Raw genomic sequence first — 15,242 nt, 5'->3', positions numbered from 1 at the left:
CAAGAGGGAAGAATAAGACTCCGTGCAACATCAAAACGGAAAAGCCAAGCAGTGAAAGAAAAAAAGTTTGTGAATTTACCAAAACTAGCCATATATGGTGACAGCCAAGAACGTGGTCTGGCATCAATTGTACAAGCTGAAACTGAGGCGAAGGTATGTGGCACTATAAAACCAGGCTAAACAACAACAAGCTTTCCCTGAATGTTAATAAAACAGTTCTAATAAATTTTAATCCAGTAAAACAAACAAAAAACTTAAATGTAATTATTGACAATGAAGTCGCCAAAGAAAGCAATGCAATAAAATTCTTAGGAGTATGGATAGACACAAAGGTGTCGTGTCGTTTGCACCGAGGCTTCTTATCGGTTCATTTCCGCCGTGACATATGTCAAGACCTTCCTTGGTGGGTTTTCCCACAATCAGGAGTGTTATCACCGCCGCGCTCACGGTGCATAGTGCATAAAGTGGACTTAAAACATAAAATCAAACGTTTGTTTATGACGAAGAACAGCTGTATTTACACTGAAATGTTAAACCTATCCACAGAGTCATATATGACTTTTCTTTACTTATTTCAAAATACGTTACACAGGATTACTTGTATAAATTTTATTCCACATCAGAAAATACATAAATCAGTATCAGCCTATTAACTATTAATCATTTATCGTTAATCGTCAAAAAACATTGTAAATACAGTATTGTTAAAATATTGATAGCATTCTACAAGTACTACGTAAATGTACACTTTGGAAGCAACATAAATGTGCCAGTCTACACTAAATTATTATACCCTACATAAAATCGTCAAAAACATTATAAATACAGTGTAATTTTTTGCAAACATTATATACGTAATAGCTATGTATATATAAACACAATACTTCGATACACTTGAACAACAACAATACAAACGTTATTGGAATTATTATAAGTATGCAAATGCTCGAAGGCATTGCACGTGTTGTCTCTATCATTTCCATATTATCAGCCATCTTGTCTCTCTAAAGTCTCAGTTTTACATAAATACTAATTTCCCAATATACAGGGTGACTGGTAGCTAACAAATAAGTGGTTCGTTGAAAAAAAAAGTTTTTCCCAAATAACAATCACATGTAAGTAATGGTGGGTCTAAACTTACAAGTGATGACAAAAAAATGCACTCTTAGTTTACTTGGCAACGTATTAATAACAAAAATGGTATGACACGAAGCGTACAAATTACTTAAATTACTTCCTTGTGACATCTGCTATACAACAAGGTACAAATGTTGCTAACATTCACATTTGTGTACAAGAAATAATACTTCATTCATCTTCATGTGAATGGAATCAATTAACAAAACAATTAAAGAACATTACACGTCTTGCTCAAAGTGGGCACCTCCGTTACGAATGCAGGCACGCAGGTTTTTAAGGACATTTGGTGTCGTAACTAGTGATGTGATGGTGTCTTAGGCGTGTTTACCAGCTGTTAAGATCCTCTCCCTGAGCTCTTCTTGCGAGTTTACCGGTGTCTTGTAAACTAAGTCTTTCATGTGGCTCCAAATGTAAAAGTCGCAAGGCGACAAATCGGGGGATCGAGCCGGCCAGGGAATCGGGCCGCCTCGGCCAATCCATTTCTTTGGGTAATTTTCATCCAAACACTGTCGCACGACCAGGCAGAAGTATGGATGGGCGTCATCAACAATTATTTGATCGAGCCATTTTTCCTGCCCCAAATCTTAAATGGCATCACTTATGAACATTTTTTGAGCGTTCGTTTACAACGCTTGGGAGATGATTGTACGAGTGAAAATAAGGTGGAAAGTTCATGTAACGAAATTCCGGAAACGGCTTTGTTGCCGAGTTATTGACGTTTGAAAACGTGGGAAAACGATTTTCCGAAGTGAATAATGGCAAAACGGGTGGAGAGAAGTCGTCGGTGTTGGGCGGTCCACTAAGAAATTGGGTACGCTCTTGTCAAAAAATCAAGCGGCAATGTTGTGCAATGTCGGCGCAAGGGATTCCCCAAAGGACGCGAACGAAGATGTTGACGGAAGTGGGGTGGGTGTGCGTTCTGCGTGAGCTGGTATCGACGAAAATTGGCATGTGTTGAATGGCACCAAAAAACAAAGAAAATTTCCTGAGCGATGGGCACCATAACGTAAAAACTAAAAAAATGAACTGTCATAGGTTGCATACCATGAAGAGCACACAGTATGCTTAATGTGAAGGGAACCTCATCACAGACGGTTTTCAAAGTGTCCACCATGTACTTCCAAGCAGAGGCGACAACGGCAGCGTTTCTGCTATCGATTCTGCAGCTACATTGATACGGGCAACGAGGTCCTCGGCTGACACGACAGGTGTTTCGTAAACGAGGCGTTTCATCTCTCCCCAGAGGAAGAAATTCAGGGGCGTAATATCAGGCGATCGAGGTGGCCATGGCACAGGCCCTCCCCTGCCAATGCACTGGTTGTGGAATACGGTATTGAGGAAATGGCGCACGTTCCGATCGAAATGTGGGGGTGCACCGTCATGTTGAAACCACAGTCTTTGTCTCAGTGCCAAGGGCATGTCCTCTACTAGTTCAGGCAAAACCTCACTGAGAAATACTTGATAAGTGGGTCCACATAGGCGATCAGGGCGAATGTACGTTCCAATCAAATGGTCATGCAGTATCCCGCACCACACATTCACTGCAAATCTGTGCTGATGATGTGCCACTAGCAGTGCATGTGGATTTTCATGTTCCCACACATGACTGTTTTTACTATTGAACACACCAGTTTTCGTGAAGATAGCCTCATCAGTCCATAGTACCGTATTCTGAAAATTGGGGATAGTTTCAATTTGATGAACAAACCATTGGCAAAAGTCCTCACGTGGGCCAAAGTCCCGAGGTAAAAGGTCTTGCACTTTCTTCAATTTGTACGGGTGCATCCCCTCTTCTGCCAGGACTCGCCACACATTCACATGGGAGGTGTTTCGTTCGTAGGCTAGTGCGCGCGTACTGGTGCCTGGATGATCCATCACTGCAGTTAGCACATCTTCCACAAACCGTCGTGTTTGCACACTTCGCGGTCGTCCAACTTTTCGACGAGGTGGCAACACTGATCCTGTTTCCCGAAGTCGAGTGTATACAGTTTGAAAAAAGGTGTGCGATAGTAACACCCTATTTGGAAAACGTGCCTCATACAGACGCCTTGCAGCACCGCTGTTACCTCCAGCCTCCCCATAAATCAAATGCATGTCCGCCATCTCTTGGGACGTGTATACAGCTATCCCTTACACCGGGCTACAAGTGTTTATTGCCGTTAACACTAGTACACTTCACAGAACACGATGCACTGTGGCTAAGAATTAAGACGTAACACTGCTAGGTCAAATGTTTGCCCAACACTACTGTCCAAGAACCTCACGTCTTTCCATTCAACTGTGAATGTTTAACAACCTGCTGCTGGCACAGCACCTGAAGCACGAATGGCACAGACACGTGCGCTCCTTCATGAGGAAACCTACACTGTTGGCGCCCCTAGCGGGAAATGTGGTACTTAACGTCAGATCACACGGACACCCATCTGCCCTTCAGGGTATGCAACCTATGACAGTTCATTTTTTTTCTCGTTTTTACGTCATGGTGCCCATCGCTCAGGAAATTTTCTTTGTTTTTTGGTGCCATTCAACACATGCCAATTTTCGTCGATACCAGCTCACGCAGAACGCACACCCACCCCACTTCCGTCAACATCTTCGTTCGCGTCCTTTGGGGAATCCCTTGCGCCGACATTGCACAACATTGCCGCTTGATTTTTTGACAAGAGCGTACCCAATTTCTTAGTGGAACGCCCAACACCGACGACTTCTCTCCACCCGTTTTGCCATTATTCACTTCGGAAAATCGTTTTCCCAGGTTTTCACCTCCCAAGCGTTGTAAACGAACTTACGAAACACCCTGTATATGTAATTGACCTATCCCATATCATAGTGCTATTTGTACTCATGATCAAGTCGATGGAATAAATCTTATATTATCTAAAAGTAATGTTGCTGATTAATATTTTATGCATATTACCACAAGCAGTGAACTGTTCTTCAAAGCCGTATGACACAAATTCCTTGACTTTCAAGATTTTCAGCGGAAATAAATAACCATCGATTACATAACAGGTTCTAAACAATTATATTGTAGGATATGGGAAATTGTAAACTATTTCCTGTATTTTATGTATACTCAATTATTATCATTTAACACAATTTTAACTTTGTTCGAATATTAACTAACTCAACTTTATTAAAAAATATTATTAACAATAAAAATATTGATCATTCTGCTTTATTTATAACCTGGAATTTCTAGATGAAGGAGGTCGACGGACCGGTTCAAACCCCTACAACGCCCATGCGATCTAGAACGCAGCTATAGCATTAGCTTCTCTATCCGGTCACGTGACTAAGAGTCATCAACTGGAGGCGAGATAGCCGCCATGTTTGATTTGCTTCATCGGAATCAATGTTGGACATTTCTGTAATCGAGTTTACATGACGTGTAAATATGCTTAAATGTGCAAGAGGTCTGGTGTATAAGTGTTGTGTGCTCAATTGCAGATGCAATTATGATGAAAAAGGTAAGATGGTCTTGGCTACAGTGATGTCCACTTTCACAATTCCAGCCTCTTCCGAAAAAATACGCCAGTGGAGGGAGGGAAGGGAGAGCCAATTAGCTAACTATTGGGCGTACACTCACCTCACTTAGTAGTTTGGCAGTTTGCTTCTTCATATAAAGTGTTTCATAAATAATTGAAGGGTTACAAAAATGTATTGCAAGCAAACTATTGAACTTTCTTTAATGAAGTCAGTCCAGAACGAACGAGGAACTCAAACATTTTTTTTAATACTGTGACGTCTTGTTCCAAATCGTTCTTGTTCTTGGCAATCCGTCACAACCAATTATTTTTATTATTATTTTGGAAGTACGTACGTTCCCTTGGATATCTCCCTGTAATAGAAATAAAATAACACCTCCCAAAAAAATACATATGTGTGTGTGTGTGTGTGTGTGTGTGTGTGTGTGTGTGTGTGTGTGTGTGTGTGTGTGTGTGTGTGTGTGTGTGTGTGTGTGTGTGTGTGTGTCTACATATCTTTAGTTGTTCTATCACGGGTGGTTCGCGTGCTGTTAGGAAAAAAACCAAAGATCAGACAAATCAAAATGGGCAAACGTCAAACTACTAAAACCCAGTCTTTCAAAGTATCAAATAGTGCATCGCTCCAATTCCTTCTCGCATGTACCGCCAGCTGGTCGGGAGTTTTGTTGCGGGCTCATCAAGTCCCACTCCCGACGAACTAACCTGTATATGACTCAGAAAATATACAACTGCTTTTTACACCTCCAAAAGAATACCTGCTACCCAAAAATTATACAGGGGAAAGGTGCACTTAACCTAAACTGCGCCCTGTGCCCTCCTTCATTACCTGAACAAGTAAGATTGTGTATTTTCTCAATATAGTTTTTATTTTCTTAAGTGCAAATTTTTATTATTTTTTTACAATATCAATACGTAACAGGGTGTTCCCTGAATAAATAAGCTCCTTCAAACAAGAATCTGTTAACAATTACCCCCCTTGACAGATTTCACAAAAATATTTACAGCGACGATCAACGTCGACTATTCCTTTTTTTTTTTTTTTTGGTTCCACTATCTCTTACAAACACTTATCCTTACAAAAACTATGTCCTACATATTCATTCCTTCCCTTAACTACTCTCATATTTTGCAGGAATTAACCCCGGCGATAGGAAATTATTTACAATTTAACTCGCGATGTTTTCTAGAGTTTGAACAAAAGGGGAGAAAAGGGAGGTGAGGGATTCAAGACTTATCAATTAAAGTAATACGGTAAATTAAACCCTTTTGGTAAAATACTTAACTCCATATCACGTAAGGCTTCCACACTCTAGTCGACGTCCCAGGTGTACGGGAAAGAAAAGCTGAGTCACGCCCACCTTGCCTCGGGCGGCTATCACGACGTGGAGCACCGTTGCTGGAGTTGATGTTGTCGCGGTCGCATCTGGGAGAGAACTCTGACTCGCTTAACAAGGAAACCTCTGCCCCGAGAAACTCGCCAGGTGACAGTATCGTCGATCCCATGCGAGCTTCTGGGAAACAGACGAAATTTCTCAGCGAACTAACAATCCTAAGCATCGGGTCTAATGCCTTTTATACAGGGTGGGCCGAAGAATGTGGCGAAACGAGATAAACGAGTCCCGACTCACCACAATACCTACAAATGTTCAATGTATGCACCACGGGTGACACGGCACGCATCAACACGATAGTTTGTGCGTGCATGTTTCGTTAAGCTGAGATTTCATATCCCTGCCACTAGGTGCAACTTAAATCACCCACATCACTCACAGTGTGTTGTGCAATGTTTTGGTCCCCATAGATCACGGTACCTTACACCGTGTGACTTCTCTTTGTGGGTTTTCATCAAAGACAGGGTATTCGTCTCACATATACCGTGTAATATCGCAGCCCTAAGGGAGCGTATCATCGCAAGGATAGAAACTAACTATCGACAGGCCCATGTTTATCCGAGTGTTGCAAGAAGTAGACTATCGTGTTGATGCGTGCATATTAAAAGTGCTGGTACACCTTCCGGCACACCCGTGGTGCATACATTGAATATTTCTAGGTGCTAAAAAGAAAAACAGTTTGGACTGGTTCGATTAACGTAACTTCAATACTTTACTTGCAATAAATATTTGTAAACCCTCAAGTATTGATGGAACACCCGGTACAGCATATTTGCAGAAGATAAAATTCAACCTACAATTGTATCAATATACGCTGTATAAAACACAACTTATTACTAACTTCGTTGACTGCACATCCACCTCTATGGCGTCACAAATGCTTATTCAAGTTATATTATTCTTCACGAGTGTTTTCTTTTTTAATTGAATTAAATGTAGTTTATTGTTAGTCCACTCTATGCACAGAAAGACTAATCGACACTGGACCTACAGTTAAAAGTGGGATCGGAACCACAGTGCAATGTGCATCCACCGTGTATCGAGCCAGGAACCCTTTGATTCCAAGGCGACGACGTAACCACTACGCCATTGGTGATCTTTTTTACTAAAGGTCTCGCGAGAGAAACTGCGCTACACCTCTACCTCTCTCTCATCGTTGCGATTAGTCTAAAAGGGATAAAGAAAAGCGACACAAAATAAGAAAAGATACAAAAACAAATATCCTTTGGAAAACACTGTGGCTGTGCGGGATCCCGAAAAGTCGGGATTGGGGGGAAAATCCCGTCCCGATCCCGACTTCGGGAAATTACTTCCCGACTTTTCGGGATCCCTAAAAGTCGGGATTGGGGGGAAAATCCCGTCCCGATCCCGACTTCGGGAAATTACTGTAATCCGTAATTACTGTAACACTGTAATCCGGCAAGGAAATTACGAAGAATGCACGAGTCTACTTACATTATTTTTCGAGAGATAAATAATATTACCATGAAAGTAAAGTTTAAAATTGTACTTTATAAATAAAGCTTTTTTTTTCGAAAAATCATGAAGCGTCTTACCCAATGCGTCCATGTATATTACCGGTATTACGTATGTGTGAAATTTGGAACAGGTGCAAGTCGATTAAGAGAGAAGATGAAAATAGTTTGAGAATGAATTAATGTCAAATGTAACCAGAAAAAAAAGTGGACATGCTAATGTTACTGTTTCATTCAGTACGATGTCCTTTTTCAGTGAGTATAGCCTGGTCATGAAATCGTGAATATTATTATTAAACCAGCCTTTCTCTTTCGAGAAAGAACTGCAACGATGTGTTCGCAATTTTCTCCTGTCCCAGCTTTTCAAGTACAGGTCAATTTCAATTCCTTTATTTTCAAATAATTTCCGAGAACCCCAGTTACAAAATGACGTGCATATGATACAGCACTGCTTTGGACAACCAGTGCGTAGACATAGTTTCGTCTGCATTTTCCGTGTTATTTTTGCCTATCATAATTAAATGCTTCGTTCTCAGTACAGCTTCACGTTTGTTAGAGTACCTGAAATTCACATCGCATTCGCAATATTTAAAAATAATTCGTAATTTAAACGTTTTCTACCATACGAGTCATGACAACGCGCTGCTATTTTGTACTACTGCTGAATGTAAACAAAGATTCATCCTACTTAGAGCGGCCATATTGGAAGCGACACTACCGCTCAGGTGGTAATTTTAATCGCGAATTGGGAAATTGCGAAGTTTTCCCGTCCAGAACGTCGGGATTTAAAAAAATCCCGTTGCGAACAAAAAAATTCTGTCCCGCACACCCCTAGAAAACACACAAAAGGTGAATGAAAACAGCGGTGGACAGTTTGTACACTCGTGTTCACATAAAGTAGTATATAAGTGTTCGACCCTATAAAATGTGTCACTTTGTTTGAACAGGAGTGTACAAACAACGGTGCACTTTTATCCGCTGACTCATGTTTCGTGTCTCCGAGGCGATCGACTGCCTGGTGAACGTGTGGGCAAGTTACATAATTACATTTTCCGTGCTCAAGGTTCAAGGTCATTCGCATCCACTTGAATTATTTCCTAAGTAACATAGCCGTTACGTAATGATTACCATGCTGGATAAGAGCCAATGTCGAGATAAGCATGGCGATTTTTCAGGCACAAGAAAACTCAAGGACAGGGTAGAGGAGAAGGAACGAGTACTTACCCTATGAAGGTGCCGATCAACACAGACGATAAAACGTATTACTGTGTGGTAGTCGGCCCATCCGTGTGTATCGTCTGAGGAAAGGACAGGCACTTCAAGAGGTAAGTGAAATTATGTGATCATTTCATCAGTGAAGATAGGATGAGAACGTTACTTTGCAATTGAATAAGTAAGACTTCCAGTGACTGCAATACCCGTCTAACTTTCTCTGAAGAACTGAATATAAGGCTCTACATCAGGCACCTATCGGCTTCCTCGATGGCGCAGTGGTAGCGTCATCGCCTTGTAATCAAGGGGTCCCGGGTTCGATACACGGTGGAGGCACATAGTGGTTCGGATCCCACTTTAAACTGTAGGTCCAGTTCCGATTAGCCTTACTGTGCATAAAGTGACTTAAAACATCAAATCAAATCAGGCACGTATCTAGAAATATATTTCGGGGGGAGCGTACCAAGTGTCTCAATAATAATAATAATGTTTAAATTAAAATAATAATGTTAATATGTATATTAATTAATATATTATTATTATTATTACATGAATAGGTATAAAGACGGTTTAAGAATAGATACATAACAGCACGTATTAATTATCTAGCTTACGTGTAATTAATATTGCAAAAAAAATGTAAAAGAACATTTGTCCTGACAAGGAAATTAATGTCAAATACTTCAGATAAAGAATTGAATATTTATTCAATAACAAAAGTGATGTTATATCCAGTTGACGAAAGTAAGATTCCTGACTAATATTTTATGCATATTATTATAAGCAGTAAGGATGCATGGTACTTTTATTCAAGGCGATATGATCCCACTCTAATCCTTGCCTTCCAGTATGTAAATAACGCTCGATTATGCCAAAAAATGCTCATTATTTAATTTTAGTACTTGGTAAGCCTTTCGGGAGGGAAGGGGTTCGGACCCCATGGACCTCTCCCCCAAAGTACGTCCTTGCTCTACATACATACATAACTTATTTCCGAAGTTTCCCAGTAAGTAAGCCGTGCTCGCACTAATATAATGGATTTTGGAGTTAGTTGACGCCTATACGTGAGTTATTAAACATCAGTTTAGGCGTTCGAACAGTTGTGGCATTTCGCCTGCATACTTCTTTCTATCTTTGTTTGCAAGGCCGTCCTTAGGATCTCTCTCAGGGGAGACGCAGCAGTGATCAAAGTAGGGGGAACGTGGAGTGATGCTATCCCCCAGTTAAGAAACGTTTCGTAAAACACCCCCTCTAGGATAATTTGCATAGATATCCCACGTCCACTAAATTTTCGCTGTGTTGATCCATACAAGCATGAGCGTAACTTGGGGTATAACTTTGTGGGTGCAGAGTCGAAATTGGGGCTTGAATTTGGCGGTGGTGGTGGGGGAGGGGGTCAGAATAGAACATTTTTATCCCATAACTATTCCAGGACTATTTTGCGGTTACATATATGTAATAATAATAATATATTCATTACGTTGCTCCTCGGGTCCGAAGAGGTTAAAAAAAGTTCCATTAACTTCTAAATTAATTAATGACCACATTTATTTTGAGTATAATTTTATGTGTGTTAAACTTGCAGCTACAAAAGTAAATTTGATTTTGATTTAGTTTATTTTACTTCGCGTTTTGTGCCTCTTGGCTAATTTGCGAAGATGGGGATGAGTGATGAAATGATGAAATTGATGAATGGACATTCACAAACAACCAAGCCCGACCGGGATTCGAACCCGGGACCCTTGGCGTCGCAGCGCGATGTGCTAACCACTCGGCCACAGGGTCGGGCTACAAAAGTAAAGGAGTAGGTAGTATGATATATGAAATTACAGGAAAATAACAAACACTGCTTATTTTTTGAAAATAACAGATTTGAGGTACCCTCCATTGAATCGTATGCATTCCTGAATACCTGGCGTAGATTTTAGACTTTAAGTACTGCCATAAAAAATCTGGAGCAGTTAGGTCTGGGGAACGAGGAGGCCAGTCAAAGTCACCAAACCTCGAAATCACATGATTGGGAAATTTCTGTTGCAATAATTGCATTGTTTCACGACTAGTGTGGCTTGTTGCACTGTCTTGTTGAAAAAAAATGTCCTCAAAATTGAGGTTTCGACGCTGTAACTCAGGAAAAAACTACTCTTAACATTTGTGTGTAACGATCACCGTTAACAATTACAGTAACAGCATTTGCGTTTTCCAAAAAATATGGGCCTATGATCCATCATCTTGATAATGCACACCATGCAGTAACTTTTGCACTATGTGTAGGGCGTTCATGGATTTCATTAGGGTTTTCTCTAGTCCATATTCTCACATTCTGCTTATTCACATAACCGGATAAGTGAAAATGAGCTTCATCGGTCATTATGAGCCTCTTTCCAAAATTCTGATTAGTGTTAAGTCCAATCATTGCGTTGCAACGCGCTAAACGATTTTGAGAATCAGTCGGTTTCAACTGATGGGATGCCTGAAGTTTGGAAACAAGTGCAAATCGTTTCTCAGGATTTTGCGCACTGTTTCTCTATTGACACCAACTTCTTGTGACAACCTTCTTGCAGATTTCTTTGGGCTGTTTGTGATTGCAACTCTCACCCTTTCAATTGTTTCTTCATTGCACACAGATCTCCACCTACCAGTACGTTTACCATCAGTTACACTACACTGCCTCTGTTTCTATGGGATGCAACATATCGCAGAATTGATTTTCTCGAAGGACACGCACGCCTGCCAAACCGTTCACGGAACCTTCTTTGAGCAGTGATCACCGAGTAATTGCTAGCGAAATAAAATTCCACTATTGCTGCTCGCTGTTGTGCACTCCACCTTTCCATGTTACACCACTAAATTTTGCAAAGGTCGATCTTTATATTCACCTAAAATGAAAAAGAAAAACCAAATTAGTACCACAAAACTTACAATATAAATGTGGTCATTAATTAATTGTCACCCTGTATAAATGTGAAAATTTTGGGGCTCCCGCCGATATCTCTCTTCAACTTGGATCGAATGAACACCACTACCTTGCTTATGGTAGAAAGTTCACTTACCTGTTGTTGTTTTTTTACATGACCCTTCAATTGTTTACATTTGAGCACTGTCAAGGGCGCCCGCAGAAGGGAGCTAGGGGGACACTTCCCAATCCCCTGAGATATCTGGGAAAGACTTCATGTACCGGTAATTTCAATGGTGAAAGCGTAGCGTGATAACGTGGACTAGAGGTGCTGTGAAAGACAGCAAATTAAGTACCGATGCAAATTATCTAGTGGTGGGAATGATTTATACGGGTGTGCGGGATCCCGACTTCGGGAAATAACTTCCCGACTTTTCGGGATCCCGAGCAGTAATGAATGATCATTTTAAAAAGTTGTTAATTCTCGACGTTTTCAGCATTGCAAGTGTCTGGAACTTATCGGAAATTGTTTGTTTTTATTCCAGAAATGAAAAAACAATCATTGAAGTTGAAATTGAGGCGTAGAATTCGAGATTTTTAGAGCTTCGAAAAATTTCAAACATTTCCCGTCCCGAAAATTTCCCGACTTTATCGGGAAATGGCGAATTTTTCTCGTCCCGAATGTCGGGATTGAAAAAAATTCCCGTCCCGACCAAAAAAATTATATCCCGCACACCCCTAATGATTTATGAGAATTCCCTTAACTGGGGGAAAGCATCACTCTTCGTTTCCTCCGCCTTAAGCACTGTTCCCCCCCCTCTCCCGCCCTGAGAAAAAATCCTGCAGGCGACCTTCAACGCTGTTACATGACCTCGCACGGTTTCCTTTGCAGTCTTATAGGCACCATGCACTCCACTTAAAATACAGTACTGAAAACAGGGTTATGATGTAATGAGTTATTTAAACGTTAGAAACTTCCTTCTACAGTCTTTCATGAAATAAGCGAGTATAAGGACTTGACATGATGTTTTATTATGCTATTATCACAATATTAAGGAATGTTATTAGTCGATGGTCTATGGCTCTTTGTCACTTCTACCTCTTCGTCGTTTCATTTCTGTGCGGCCGCTTGGCTCTAGCCATGGATAGTCTAGTGGCAAATCAGTCTGTATCTCAGGGGGGGTCAGATACCGCCCTTGCCCCCCATCTGCGGGCGACCTTGCTTACTTGTATTGATTCTGACATGAGAATGAATGAGGACTTGACACATAAATTATGTAAATTACTGGCTAGTAATCTCATTGATAGGGTTTTCAATAGGATCTATATGTAATTATACTGGTTAATAATAATAATATTTATTATTATTGTTATTATTATTATATCTATATTCAGCGGGCGAGGTTCAGTGTATGCTGTTCTCCCACGAAACAAAATTACCTTGATTGTTTAAGTTCGTGTTTTAAGTCCACTTTTTGCACAGTATGGCTAATAGGGGCTGGACCTACAGTTTAAAGTGGATCCGAACCACTATGTTCCTCCACCGGGTATCGAACCCGGGATCCCTTGATTACAAGGCGACGACGAGAACAAAATGAGAAATTCATTACAGTTCGAGCAGAAGACCTCAACTACTGACACAACAGTTTTAACAGTCGTGTTTTTCGTCCATCAGGACTGGCGTACGCAGAGGGGGCTGGTAAGGCAACATTTCTCAAATGAAAGTAGTAAATAACTCGGAAGAAAAACAAAGTGGTAGCTAAAACCCCGCCTTAAAATTTCATTCTTTTGTTTTTGAACAACCTTTTAAGACGAACGTTAATGGTAATTATGAAATATTTTATAGTTTTCCTCTGCCGTAGAACGCAGCTGTATAATATCCACCTTTACAATTCCAGCTCCCTCCGAAAAAAAAGTCCTTCCTCACGTAAAATTCGCAGGAACACACTAGTGCGAACCCTGCGTAACTTATTCAGGACGTCACTTGATTTTGCATGTTAAAAATAAATTAACGAGAATTTAGCAATCAGAACGACAGAGTTAGTATGTAAGGCTGCTCGTATTAGGATACACGAGGCCCGGTGTATATATATACAGGGTGTTTCTGTGACCGCGTTACAGATTTTCAGATATAAATCAATTACTTAGTTCTGCACTCACAAACAAGATTATTTTTTTAAGAAGTCAGACCATAAATATATGTAACATTTGTTATCCAACGTCATCATTGAAGCCCACAACCAGTTGGGAAACAGACAGGGACCTCACCGAAGTGTAGTGGGTAACACGATCGCCTCGAAATAAAAAGTGCTAGGTTTGATTCTGGTATACATATACATATACATGAGATGCCCAGCAGAGGATTTATTAGAGTTATATTCTCATTTTACAAATCGATCGCCGCATTGGAAATCCTAGCATGGAAATGCCAGGGCGAAAGAAAGAGGCAGGGAAGTCTGTAGTTCCGATGTTTCAGATATCTTGGCGCAAGTATACACCGCTCAACCCTAGCATAATGGTGCTAAACCTAGCATAATTTTAGCTCCTTTGGCACCTAGCACCCTGTGTTTGACATAGCAGCCACATAATCTTCAACCATCGGTATACCAACTTCTATAGAAGTTGAACTCAAAGGAAAGCAGTGTTGGCATGCAAGATTTTAAAAAATCGGGAGATCGTCCCCTGAAAAAACAGGAGATCTGCTTTAAAAATCAGAACAACTAGTAATAGCGGATTAAGAACGTTCTGGGAGGGGTAGAGGGGGAGAGTTTGAAGATTATTACTTTTTATGTTAATACAAATTTTATTATGAAATTGCACTTCCACCTTAATTCACCTAAAGTAAATGCACAGTTTCCCCCTACCAGTGTCGAGGATTGGGTGCCAAAACTGAGGGGGGAGGGTGCAAGGATTGCTCCCATTACCCCCCTAATCGTCGGCACTGCCCCTACACATTGAAAAAAGCAGTGACATTGCTGAAAAAAATCCGACCTCCATTTTCTGTTCATATCTCAGAAATATTCTAAAATAAATGCTTGTGGCTGTGCGTGGATTTATGTACTTGGCGTTTAAATAGTTTATGGAAACATTTCGTGATGTTTGAGTTAACTGAGACTAGACGTTCAGCCACTACGCATTCGAGGATACTCTACCTGATAACACCTTAGCTTGCTTTTATTCAAAACTAGCCAAAGTTTATAGGATGTAAGAAAGCTCAAACCTTCAACACATTCAAGCATAGTCACGTTAATGGTAATGCCTGAACCCCCGAAATATCCTTGAACTAAGACATTTTCTTTATTTTCAATCACGGAAGGTAACTAACCAGTATTAGACCGATTGGTTTTGTTTAATTTTACTTCGCATTTGCCACTTTTGTCTAATCGTGAAGATGTGAAATTGATGAAGGGACACTCACAAAGGGCGCGTGCCCAGTCCAGGATTCGAATCTGGGACCCAGTATCAGACAAATAGCAGTTGTTTTTTCTTCAATTTTTCCTCCGTCACTCCAGGCAATGTAAATGTTAATTAAATCAGCTTCTTGCATTCGACGATTACCTGGTACAAAATCGGGAAAGGAAATCTCTACCGCCACAGTATTGATTGAGTATAAAGGGACATAAGACCGATTGTAGTAGAGTAG

The 15,242-nt window shown here is 40.6% G+C and overlaps 1 protein-coding gene across 1 annotated transcript in view; it reads left to right on the top strand.

Annotated features, from left to right (window-relative positions):
* Window positions 1-8,642: 8,642 nt before the first annotated feature.
* LOC145997202 (juvenile hormone epoxide hydrolase 1-like) overlaps window positions 8,643-15,242 on the top strand; it is a 37,790-nt gene continuing 31,190 nt past the window's right edge. The window contains exon 1 of the mRNA XM_083133948.1: window positions 8,643-8,819. The gene's annotated coding sequence lies outside the window, so the exon portion shown is untranslated. The remainder of the gene's footprint in view (window positions 8,820-15,242) is intronic.

The sequence above is a fragment of the Lepisma saccharinum genome, chromosome 13 (assembly GCF_977018435.1).
Source record: "Lepisma saccharinum chromosome 13, izLepSacc3.1, whole genome shotgun sequence".
Classification (NCBI taxonomy): domain Eukaryota; kingdom Metazoa; phylum Arthropoda; class Insecta; order Zygentoma; family Lepismatidae; genus Lepisma; species Lepisma saccharinum.
Note: the sequence above shows the minus strand (reverse complement) of the source record. Positions and strands in the feature narration are given on the sequence as shown.